Here is a 13,825-nt window from a genome sequence, read left to right on the forward strand (position 1 = left end):
TTCTTCGTCTCATTTTCTTTTACTTGTAATTTACAAAAATCTTTCTTATCAAAGAAACTCATTCACATCATCTCTAAATATCCTTATTATTCAAAATAAGAATTGAGTTTACACTCTTCCCGCCCTAACATTTGCCCTAGTAGGTCCACTCATAATTATTATAGTCTTTATAATTATTTAAATAGTTGATTAATAGTACGTTTTTGTTTTGTTTCTTATTTTTTTAATATAACTTCATTAACATGACATTTTTTAGTAGTTAAAAAATTATTACATATATAACATATATTTTCTTGAAAAAACAAACAAAAGTAGACGCAAAACTCACACAACTTAATCAATGATGATGTTCCTTTGATGATGAACTGCATTTATATAACATATACATAAAAATCCTTTTGATGAATACAAGCTACCAATTACCTCCAACCAACAACCACCACTACGACAACTTGTAAAAGAAAAATATAAATTGATTCTTCATCATTAAATCAGAAGAGATATATATATATATATATTTAATAGCTCTTATGGATGTTTTCTCTAAAAGACCTTGAAAATATCTATCTCGTTTTTATGATATATATATATATATACTACTTACGGACTCCTCCTTGAAGAAGGGTCCTTTCCTTCAGACAAATGTGACACTCACGGCTACTACGTGTGTTCAGGAGTGAGGTTGTGTGACTGTATATGTATACACATAATTTATGTACATCTATAGAGATAGTTACTTATTTATTTATTTATATTTATGTATCATATTTAGCTAATTATTTTCTACACGTTTCACTTTTATTTACTACAACATTTATTTTTCTTCAAAACATGCCACATTACCCTACACACATACCTATATACATTCCCAATGCTCAATATGTTCCTATGATATTAATTCTTATTTGAAATAGCATAAATTATAATTACATATTATTATTAATTTTTATCATTATGACTTTACTATGTACACCATAATGTTTTTTGGTTTGTTTTTTTTTCTTCTTTTTTTTTTATAATAATCTTGGGCGCACTTCTTATTGTTATAATAAATTTTTTTTTAATATTATTATTAGTTATAATATAGATAAAGCAAATTTATATTTTTTTGTACATATCATATATCTTGACATAGATTTTCTATCATGACTCCATGTATTTTGTTATGTTATCTCGTCAATTGTTGTCCTAATAATATATATTTATATATATATATATCAATGTAATATTCCTATTATTTAGTAAGAGGTTGTTTTAACAAAAAATTATGCTGATTATTAATATTGGAGGCAACAATATGCTTCAAGGGTTTAGCCCGTTAGATTGTGCAGTTAGTGAAGAAGCATGGGCGTATAGGATAGGATGGGATTTATGGAGAGCACAAAAAAACAAAACATGAGTGAGACTTCTGGGGCGTTCAAAGGAAGTAGTCTAACGGGGATGTAGCTAATTCATAATTAAGATATTTTTGCTTTTTAATAGATTTTTTCCCCTCATTTGGACAAATTATTCAGCAGAACAAATTAAAAATTCTTAAATATGTATTTTTTTTGTTAATAGTTATGGGTTTTCTAATTTTTTTTCCTAAAAGTTTAAATTTTTGTAAATGGGTGTGGTTTTTTGATTTTTTTTCCAAAAAAATATAATTTTCTGTGAGAAACTATAGATTTTTGAAATAAAAAAAAATTACATATTTAAAATTTAATTTATGACCTTTTTTCAAAAAAAAATTAATTTTTTGTGAGTAATTATAGATTTTTGAAATTTTGTTCCTTGGACTTTAATATTTGAAATGTTTTTCCCAAAAAGTTATATTTTGAAATTTTTTTTCAAAATTTAATTTTTCAATTTTCTTTTCAAAAAATGTAAATAGCTTTGGATTTTTGAAATAATACTTGAAAATTTTTCTTTTGAAATTTGATATTAGAAATTTAATTTCTCAAATTCTCTGTGAATAGCTATGGATTTTTCAAATTTTAATTTTTAGATTTTTTTCCATAAAAAAATCAAAACCAAGGCCTACCCCCAAAAAAATAATTATATAAATTATCCACTGGACGACTTCGACTTAGAGTAATACTTTATTAAGACTGTTGTGTCGGTCCTTATTTAGGACTGCGGTACAGTACAGTTCCACTTGTCTGTCTTTAAAGAAAGTAAAATCCACCCTTCATGACGTTTGACTCTTTGAGAGTGGGTTTCAATATATTATAAATTTTCTTAAAGATATTATTGATTTTATTGATGACAGAATAATTAATAGAAGGGAACTTACACTCAATGACGTCACTAATGATCGATTTCACCTTCTTTAAATTCATTAATATAATCAATTAAGTTAAAATATAATTTTTTCGTTTTATACTACATTATAGCGAAAAATGGATATTTTTCGTCATGTATGTGCATTGTGCAAGGCTCTAATACATATTACCTAAATATTATTCGGCCATCGACATTCTTAGTTAAAATTACAAGGATAGATATTCAAGGACCGGTGATAAGGACTGGTCCTAAAACATTACTTGACCGAATAAATATGGACCAATGCAACATTAGTTAAGACCCTTGTTCACATCAGCTCATTTTTATATTATTTTGAGGGGAATAAATGAGCTATTACTATAACAAGGAGATCCTTTTATATTTCAAATAGCTTTAGTGTAGAGAAAATATTAGAAAACTATTTGAAAGTACGTATAAACTTACTCAATTATGCATTTTTTAAAACAATTTGCACTAAAGATAGGGGAGAATACATACGTCAGGTGGAGATGTAAACACCGGGCAAAGATATGTTAAAGAATGAAAAAAAGAAGGCATACCAAAGGGGTTTCCTTTTAAAACCGTTAAACTGTGTTTTCTCTACAAAAATCCCATCCCTACTCATGGAAAGCTTTCATAGTTTATATTTTTACAACATAGAATGGACACATTTCTAATCAATCCTGATGAAACTTCATCAAATAGCTTCAAGAACAAAAAAACCTGCTTTGAATACTAATTGATGCCAGTGATATTAATGGAGAATACAACAAAGTAACAAGCATTAAAATGTGGATAATTAGAGAAAAATATCTGATTCTTATCATTGTTATAATTAATTAATTATCGGCACTATGTAATTAAGATTGTATGACAATGTAAAACCATGTTTTTTTTTAGCCACTAGTCGAAACCAAACAAATAAATAAAAGCAAATTGGGGTCTTATGTATAATAAAACTAAGGAATTGAGGGATAATTTTTTGATAAACAGTCAGGTTTATGTCCTTTTTATTTGTGGGTCCCATTTTGCAATCCCATAGTTGACAATTTTCTTTAGTATGTATTCTTATAAAATTTGGTTATTTAGGGCCCCAAAATGGTGATTATTAAAAATACTGACGTCACATGAAAACGCTCCATTCCCCATAGCGCCTTCTACGAAGTCATTCACATATATACATAATATATATATGTGATAAGTATGTGTATAAAATGAAAATGTAAAAGGTGATGTCGTAATACCTGACTTAACACACACACACACATAGTGTAGTGAGTATACATATGTATATGTATTTCTAGATAGTGATGACTCCTGCCGGTGCAGCAGTTAAACGCAAATTTCTTCTCTCTTTTTTTTTTCTATTACAGGACTGTAAAATCTTATAAATTATTGGTTTACATGTATAATAATACTTAATATAATATGTAATAACGACAAAACGTCCTGAATCGCGTTGCTGTAAACCCTTTTGGTGTCAGGTGTCAATTTATCTGTTTTTACCTCCTCCCTCTAATCTGTGTTATGAACGTCGACGATTGGTTAAAATAGTATTCTATAGGAGCAGGACAACTGTTGACGGGGGTAATAGCCATCCCACTTTCCCTCCTAACAAGAGAACATGTCCCCTAAAAGCCTCTAGGGAATGAGCGTTCTAGGGAAAGATAAACAATTCAATCTACATACAAGGAAGACTACGTTAGGAACATATCCTAACGTAGTCATCCTTATTCTTCTCTTTTCACTAGGGGTAGACTCACCCCTCCACTGGCAAGTGCACCTAGCTGGAGGAACATATAGCAGCTTCTAATTTTAAGCTAATCAGAATTGAGAAATACTAAACCCTACCTTCCTTGCCTTGAGTGTTCACTCTTTGCCAAGACTCCTTTAATGTGATCTAATGCGGCATAATCTTTGTTTATTTATATGCATTCGTAAACAAATGCCTCTTTAGTGGCGGCCTCTTGCGGTAAATAATGCAACTCCGTGGATGATCATCTTGATCATATATTTATATTAGTTTGTCCATATCCTATTGGTGTCAGAATTAGGGGGCGAGGGATTCATATTTTGAAATGAGTAAAACTGTAAATTAAATTTTGATTCTTGCTTATTATCTTAAGTTTGATTAAAAAATGGATTTTGGTCTTTTCTAATTCTATATTGACTTTTATTTATTACTTTTCTATTATTAGAGAAAATCTAATGAATAGCATATAAAGGTAACCAACCGTTTACTTTTGTACAACATGTTCACATTTGTGCGTGACAAGTAAATTTTTAGGATGTAAACACCTCATGAAATTGAAATAAAAAAGTCCTCCCTTAGGATGTAAAAAGAGGACATGTCAGAGCAAATGAGGGCAGTTGTTTACCCTACAGATAGGAGCAATTTTTGATAAATAACAATTACACTTTCTGGCCACTCTACTTTCAAAAGTAGTACCCAGAGCCTGATAGCTCTTGTTGTTAGAATACTCTGAACGATTCCCAACAATTATTCTTAAATAATAATCATTTTCTAACTGTGATGGAGAAGTGAATAAGTGCTACCAAAGGCTTTGAGCCTTTTTTTTTTTCTCTTTATGTCTATTTTTGGATAAAAGGTTACGAGTAGTGTTGTGTTTCGGTTTGGAAATCCTAGACCGGTCTGAACCGTTATATTTTTTGTTCCACCTAATTTTTTCAGTCTAACAAAAAAGCTTGGTCCGGACCGGTCTCATATAAAAATTATGTCAAGATCGATCTAAAGGAAAAATTCAATCTAGTTCGGTCAAAAAAAAATCAGTCTAGACCGATTTTACAGAAAAATTATTTATAACATGAAATCATATGTTTTTTCAAGCTCAATGACGTTCTACGATTTTAAACAGAGATAGCTTGAATTAATTTTCATACCGCTGTCTCTTATATGTATACAGTATTTATTCAAGAACTTATCATGTACTTTTGGATTTTGTTTTGAAATAAATGAATAACACTTAATTTAGGGGGAAAAAAAAATGGTCCCTCAAAATATATGAGACCGAAAAAACTCGGTCCATAAAGTGAACGAAACAAAATCGGTCTACAAATTGAGGGTGAAAAATTGGTACACGGTCTCGACCGAAAGATTGGTCTACATCAGTCTAGAAAAAAATCTCTTAAGACCCAACCGAAAAAAAAATTCGGTGCTCTACCGAGTCTCAACACTAGTTACGAGGAAACGAGGTATTGAGCCTCCATTCACCACATACTGTGCCTCTCTTTGTTTTTCTCCTTCCCTCTTTCCCAATGCCCTTGTTTTCGATTTCACAATGGATAAATATCCTATTTATGGAACAATTATCGCTTACCTAGTACATATGTAATATATACATATGTATCTACTTCACTTTATCCTCTCTATAATGTTTAAGGAATATGTGACATATTGTCATATTAATGTATTATATATACCAGTAGCATCAGAATGTATTTGCAAGTGGGGTGGGGGAATAAGGCAAATTTTATTATGATGACGTCATAATCACGCAATCTTACTTCTTTTTTCTTTTTCTTCTAATAATTGGAGACAAAGTAATTTCGTATGTTTCCCTTTATTTCAATGCTTTATAAGTATTGTGACAATCATTCGAATTGGGGCAAGTATCCCCTGTTCTGTTTAACAATTAATTGCCAACGAGAATCCAACTTCTTTATCTCCTTCTCGTAGAAGACCTTGTCCCTATTGGCAAAAAAGCTCGGACAATAAATTTTCACAGACCAAATTTGTACCCAGAAGTGCTCTGGCCATATACCAAAAAAGTTGACAGTAACTTGGTTCCAGATGTAGAATCTAGGGGGGATGTTTAAAAACTTCCCATCCAAGCTCCCGTAACTTCTGGCACGTCATCAAAGAGGCGTGGGCCTGACGTTGTTTCATGAAACACGATTAATCTCCTATTTATCAATACTGGCAGCTTCTGTTCGATCGGCAGCTTCAAACAGTTGAGTTGTTCACAGTAGAGGGCAGAATTGAGTGGGAAAAATCGATCAAACCACTATTATGCAGCACGAACCGAATGAGCATCGGTGCGAATACATCTCAAATTCTTGGTCGCTTTGGACGCGTTTTTCCCTTTTAGGTAATAAAAAGGTAAAATAAGGCAAATATCTTCCTTTGGAACCTACACAAACGACGCACGATCATTCACAAATGAACTGGTCAAGTGTAATACGGTCCAAAAAGCGTATGTAGTATACACTCACACCTTTACAACACCTTATCGTATCATCCGATGTGAAGAATAATGAACAAGATATACTAACTTAACAAAAAGAAATGGGAAATACGAAATTACTGTTTCACAGCCTAATATAAATATCAAACTTAGTTTAAAAAAGTAGGGACAACAGCTCCACTGGTGCAGATAGGATTGTAAATGTTAAGTATTTTTAATTGCTGTTGGCAACCGGAAGAGTGTTTTTTAAATTTTCTAATGATGTTCTTTCATTTTTGAGGAGAGAACATCCAAGTATAAAGTACTTGTAGTAATGCATGATGAAGAGTAACACTGAAGATTTGATTGGGTTGTTATCAATATAAGTCTTTCCTGAACTCAGAGTCGAATCGTTGATTAACATCGGAGTTAATCCCTACAACCTTCACCGTCATGGAGTTGATTAATGTTTATTTTTCTTCCTCTCATAGCTACTTCAGGGTTACCACGTTATTTGATGGTTTTTTTTTTATATATAAGAAAAATGTTTATTACTTACAATCTTAGGTACATATTTAGCAATTAATGACTAGTCAGACCTTCTTCCTAGATGAATAGCTCCATCTACCTATCTATTAAGAGGGAGACTCCAACCCGTCTGATGTAGGTACTATTTATAGTATATAGATTCCCCACTTAGAAACATACATGCGTGCATAATGGTGGTGCAAAATCATTAAATACCATCATTATTATTTCATCATTCATGTGTGTATGTTTGTAAGAATGGACTTTTAATCGCATTACCTACATATGTAGAACCAAAAACATGCCTCAACAAAAGGATGATGATCTCCCCCAGGCCTAAGAAAAGAAGGGAAAAAAGAAAGATATCATTTGAACACGCAGTAAGTCTGTAAAAATTACACTGATATCTATTACAAATGTACATACATCCTCGAATAAGAACTAGGAATAAACAAATCAACAATGCCTTCAAGAAAGGTATCTTATCTCTAAAACCACTGTATGTACATACGTGTATATATGTTCAAATCCTTGCCAGTATCTTTGGCAAAGAATGTAGAAATAATAATTTAAAATAAAGAATATACATATATGTAAAAATAACTCAGTTATTAACTACCAATGTAAGGGCTGTAAATCATAAATATTTTTGGTATGTAGAAAAAAACCAAAAAAAGCTGATCATTTAACAAATATTCTGGAGGAGAGCACCTTAGCTGTCATGACGTTTCATTAGATTAATAAACTCAAGCTCCACTCTGTATCAAGATCGGACATAAGAAGACATTATCAATTATACTCTGAGTTCATCAGTTGATTATATTTAGGGATGAAAATTGATGGTATTTTGTATCTCGCCCGTTTTTTTTGGAGTTGGAAAACTGAGGATTCAATTTTCTTTCCCTAGTCTGTTTTCATAAATATTTAATCTTTGAGGAGTTAACTTTCTTTTCTATCAGTTGCACCCGAAAAAACTTTACACTTTCAATCTATAAATTTATCAAGATGTATTTAAGCAACCAGTTGTAATAGGGTATGTCAATAAAGTAAAAATAACTAATATGATATCTTGCTACCCTAATCATCGATGTAGCCCCCCTAGGCAGCATTGACGGCTTCCATGTGGCCACAGAAGGCATTGCACCCATTGTGGATGTAGTCCTCAGACATGACATCCCAGTGCTTGTTGACAGTGTCCTTGGGGTATTTGGGTGACGTACGAAGCAGGCCTTGGACTCAACTTGCACCCAAAAAGTGAAGTCCAATGGGTTGGCATGTGGTGAGTAGGGTACCAGAAAGGCAAGTTCTCCTCCAAAAACTTTTGGACCTATTTTGACGTGTGTGCAGGCGCAGCATCATTCTGTAACACCACGTTCATGTCAGGGTTTATGTTGGAGATCCTCCACTGCTTCTTGTAAGCGTCCAAAAGTGTGCTGATTGAAATTCATTGGTCATGTTCAGATGGCATTTTCTCGGCTTCTAAGACACATAGGAAGATAAAGGTTATTTTGTTTATTTCATCGTTTCTTTATTTTTAGTATTTTACCGGAACAATTTTACTGCATTCACAAAAAACTTGATTTATGTAGCAAAAACGAAGTGTCAAAATATGTTTGCCGCACCCAGTACTACATACAACATACAAAATGTCATTAATATATACAATAACGGATTAACATTTCTGTGTTCTCATATAACACGGAGTGTAGCCCCGAGGATGTGTTGCAGAAATATGATTGTACATCATTGTTGGACTCAAAGTATAATTTAGGATCGACATCGGAGTAGTTCTAGCAAATGTCCTTGTTTATTTCCATCTCATTTCCCCCTTAATCATAGGTACTTGTAGCTGATCTAATGAAACGTCATGACAGATTAGCTGCTTTCTACCGAAATATTTCGCAAACTGTCAGGGTTACCATGTTATTTTTCGGTTACTTTTTTATATCATGTCCAAAATCCTCCCAATTAGCATTACTGCTTATAGCACCCCAACAGCTTCTCTGTTTTACTCTCCATCATCCCCGAGCATACACACTTCATTTTTCATTTTATACTTAGATGTTGTTTCCTCAGGAGTAAAAGAATAATGAAATCAGCTTAAGAAAATAAAAAAAATAAAAAACTGTTTTGTTGTAAAGAACAACAAAAGTGGCACGCTAAAAATGCTTAGTATTTACAACCCTAGCCATACTACTTGTTGACCTACATATTCATGTTCCCTTTAGAAAAACACACAAATCCACCTCCTGGGTATGTAAGAATATTTTATTTTTAATTTAAGTATACAATAAAATAAATTATATAAATAATGTAATATATTTTATTAAGCACTAAATGAATAAAAGGGCTCTCTCAATTTTTGAAGTCAGTTCGGCATGAAATTTGTTTTATGACTACGTGACTTCATTAGTGAGTTGATGTCATTTCAATAACTTTTTAATTTCTTCCCTTTATTGTATATTGTAACCTTTCCTCCGAAATGAAACGGGGAAAAAGGGTCCAAAATCAATTAGTGTTAGTTAATTTTTCTCAACGAGGATAGGATTATTTAATATTTGTTGAGAGTTGTGCACAGCTTAAAAGAAGATAATTATAATTTAAATGATCATCTTTAAGAACATTGATTATGAGAAAAGAAGTAAACACATCAACAGTTGACAACAAAATACATTTTATATTTTTGTGAATTAAGTCTGATAAAAATAATAAAAATTACTGACTTAGATTATACATAATCAGCACTTGTGACTTGTTTTGAGACATTTATGATAGGTATGGATATATTCCTTCCACATAGTAATATTTGTATCTCTAGTGAATTCTATTTGAAAGATTGGGTTTCTAAATCAGACTATATTTTGGACAGTTTTGATTGATGATGCGTGAGAAATACAATTTGTGACGTGAGAGCGTGAGATTGATTATATATGCTTTAGTATCATGACAATGGCGTGAGAATTGAGAATCTCTTTCTAATACAGAGACCATAGGTGGGGAAGGTGCCCCTTGTATCCTCAAACTTCCACCCCCTTCAGCCAAAAATTTTGATGTCAAATTTTGGAATAAGGGAAAAAATTAAAGTATGTAGTCAAAGTCTACACTTCTTTTTGTCACAATTTGATCGTTTACTTTTTTTTTAAAATTTGTCCTTCCTATAAAATATAGTTTAACAAAAAATCCCTAGTTGTGACACTCTTAAATGTTCCCTCTCCCAAGTTTAAAATCCTTTCTGTACCCATGGTGGAGACCATGGATTAGGTGTAATGAACTACCAGATACATCATATTATACATATAAAATATGTATAGTAAATTGTATTCAATGATTTCATCGAGAACTGTTTTATTATTGGTTGTAAAGAGAGGTTAAATCCACTTTTAAAAATCAAGGACTCTTCCTTTGAAACAACTGTTTTATTTGGTTTCTAAAAACAAAAACAAATTATTAATTATATATATACGTCATATACAATCCCTAATTTTTATACAACCACCATCTATGTATTCAATAAACAGTTATGTATGTGTTATACATAAATATATTGTATATATATACTCTACATACCTACTTATTAGAAGAGAAAAAGAAATCCGTAAATACAATATATTTTGACAGGAGTGTGGATACACCATCCATAACCATGGGACATTAACAACAATCAACGTAGAGGATTTGAAAAAGTATATCTATGCGTCTACTTATATGATAATTATGTTTGAGGTTAACTTGGGTTTTTTAACTAATGCTATGCTAATAAGGCCTTTTTAAAAGAAAACAAAATTAATGCTTTAAGTAGAATTGTAGTATGTAAAAAAACCCTGGCAATTTGTAAAACGATGAAAAAAGAGCTAAGCTATCATAGCATTATATTAGATTAGCTGCAAACAGCCAGAAGATGAACAAACTAAAGACCTATCCAACTTCGTATCTTAACAGGATATAGGCAGGAATTACACTGATGTCGATTCTAAATTATACTCTGAGCTCAACAAAAACTTACACCTATATTACCAGACATGAACACAAATCTATTTTCATAGTTTTTGCTATGTTTTTTTGCATACGGAAAGGTCAAATATTCAATAACTCTAGCTATAACGTATAACTCGAGCTGTATAAACTATGAGCTCTTAATTAACAGATCAACAATACAACTTACTAAAACTTCATTTTTTATGAGCCCACTAATTTAAGTGTCTACATTCCATGGATATTACATAATAGTAAATCATTGTGCTTCTTGGACATTTATTTCATTTGTAGACTAACTGTTTTTTTATTACTCTATTTCACAATTGATGGCCAATATATTATCATTACTTTTACATACGTAGGTAGATACATGACATGTCTGTAGAGTAACAACACTTAAAAAAAATTATATATATATAAGTAGTTAGATAATCAATTAATAGAGGTAAAGTCACAAATCCTTTAACTGTTCTGAAACATATAAACATTATAAAATATATATGAAGGGTAGAAAATAAGTTGGAGTTTGGTGTACCGTTTAGTATATAACTCCCAACCTTTTCATCTCAGTGGAGCACCTAGACTTATTTGTCTATTACTTTTTTCGAAGCTTTTTTCGATGATTTAAAAAAAACAAAACATTTATAGATGACCTTGTGGGTGCCAAGACAATACATTGTGGAAACCAAGTTCAGAATAAATGTTGTAAGCAATAATAACAATTTACCAAATCTTGATTTATTAATTTCATAGGCCAAAAAGCATGTACATATTTTACTAATACTGTAATGGGAAATTTTTTACCCTACCTACTAGGTTTTTCATTTTTCCATAAACAGTATTTGAGCTGGATCCATGGATATACATATTTGGATTATTAAAGAATCCCAGATAATATCGACATCTCGTTTATATATTTATTTTTATATTTTAAGAAGAAATAATACTTTTGAAGCTAGTTTTAAATTTAAATTCTCATGTTCTCCATTTTTTTATCATTATCACAAATAGTGTGGAGGTTGTTTCCTTAGGGCCTGCGGGCTCAACTTTATGGAATTCCCTATTCCGATCCGACCTGCTATAAAACTAATGAAATAGTATGTGATAAAAAGCAAATTTTTGGTTGATTATATATAATCAAATAGAACTTACATTTTTAAATGCGAAATTTGCCAGTATGTTTAACACCCAGAGAAAATTCCTAGAAAACAGAATAACGGGGAGAAACCCCCTATTTCCTACCTAAAAACAAGACTCCTAAAATAATCATAAAACAAAAAAAAAGACGTGTATAGAAACTTTGTTCTTGATCAAGAAATGACGAAGGGATAGGCAACTTCTCTGCCACTCCCTTACTAAATATGGTAAAATCAAATTTGATAAAAAACAACATGTTTTTTTGTCACAGTTTGGAAATAATAATATTAACTACTATATATATTTTTTAAATTTGTCTCTCTAAAAATGTATTTCCGAAAATACGCCTCTAAAAAAATATTCATATTCTGTTACAATTGATAAATTTTGTAAATTTTACACCCCCCCCCCTTCCGCCTAAGATAAATCGTAGTAATAGGCAAGGTCTTGGGACTTTTGTCCTTGGAGAAAATAAATTCGTAATGTTTCTCCTAGCCATAACAATGAAGCGATTTAAAGGATGCACATAGGGTACAGAGGTAATTTTAAACCTATGATAATTTAAGCTGATATATTTTTTTTAAATTAACATTTTTGCCGCCTCTTTCCTTTCAGTCCCTTTATTAGTGTTGTGGCAGTTCTTATTTATTAAGTCGAGTCTAAGGACTGGCCCTATCAGTCCTTGAGATCGGTTCTTTGGACTTTCAGGCCAAGAACTGATTAAAAAAAAGAAGAAATAAAGTTGAGTGACGTCATCAAGGACGAAACTCTATAAGTTTTTAAGACGGATATGCAGGACTGACCTAGACCGGACACCTAGAGTGAACTGGACAGGACTCCCTTGTTCAGTCCTAAATAAGGACTGATACAACATAATCATTTACCTACCTATACACAATATGTATGTAGAAATGTAGAATCTACAGCCATTTATTAAAATGAAATAGGACATATTTGTTGACCAATAAAACATATGAAGAAAATAAATTCTTAAAAACTTGTTCCTCAATTATATTTATTTTCCTTCGTATTAAAATAAATATGATTATTTTTATTATTAACATTCCTAACTACAAAAATAGTATTTATATAAAACAGAAGAGTATGTGCGTTGGGTCATCATTCTAACTCATACAATGTTAAGTAGTCATTTATATAAGCTGCTGCTGCTGCTGCTGATATTAGATTCTCCAACTTTGACATTACACAACTCTATTTACCCATGATCATAATAAAAATAATAATAACTTAATGCTCACGTTTTAAATAAATATTTATTTTAACGTAGTACATTTATTTTTGTCCTTCAGTCCATTTCGTGTGTATGTGACATTCCTCTCTTCATGGATCTACAAAGGCAGTTAATGGCTATTTATCCTATTTTCATCCTCATAGCCATGGTTTAAACATTTGTAGAAATAAAGATATTCTGGTCTGTGACGTCATAATCCCTTTTAAACCTATGGGACATTTATTTTTGATACATCCGTTTTGAAATCCTCAATTTGATCAGTTTGACTGTTTTCTGGCTCAAAAGCTGTAGGGATGCAATGGTGACAATATATACCACAATGCATGAGAATTTCCACGGGGTGCTCAAATCCACATTTATATTTAAACCCCGAAAATGACGATTAAAATTTTCAATTGCAGTAGGTTTGACATTAAAAGCTTTTAATAGATCAAAATAAAGCGAAGGATAGGATTAATTCATTTCAATATGCAACAAAATTCAG

General features: G+C 31.4%; 1 long non-coding RNA gene across 6 annotated transcripts; it reads right to left on the reverse strand.

The window, feature by feature from the left end:
- Nucleotides 1-7,969: 7,969 nt before the first annotated feature.
- On the reverse strand, nt 7,970-10,964 carry LOC121122178 (uncharacterized). 6 transcript variants are annotated; one of them, XR_011781217.1, is made up of 4 exons: nt 10,893-10,964; nt 10,545-10,674; nt 8,524-10,404; nt 7,970-8,456 (listed from the first exon to the last, which is right to left on the reverse strand). It is a non-coding gene; the product is annotated as an uncharacterized lncRNA (long non-coding RNA). The 6 variants fall into 6 exon arrangements; XR_011781216.1 differs by having other exon boundaries at nt 10,867-10,958; XR_011781215.1 differs by having other exon boundaries at nt 10,545-10,677; nt 10,867-10,947.
- Between the last annotated feature and the right edge of the window lie 2,861 nt (nt 10,965-13,825).

The sequence above is a fragment of the Lepeophtheirus salmonis genome, chromosome 7, assembly GCF_016086655.4.
Source record: "Lepeophtheirus salmonis chromosome 7, UVic_Lsal_1.4, whole genome shotgun sequence".
Taxonomy (NCBI): domain Eukaryota; kingdom Metazoa; phylum Arthropoda; class Copepoda; order Siphonostomatoida; family Caligidae; genus Lepeophtheirus; species Lepeophtheirus salmonis.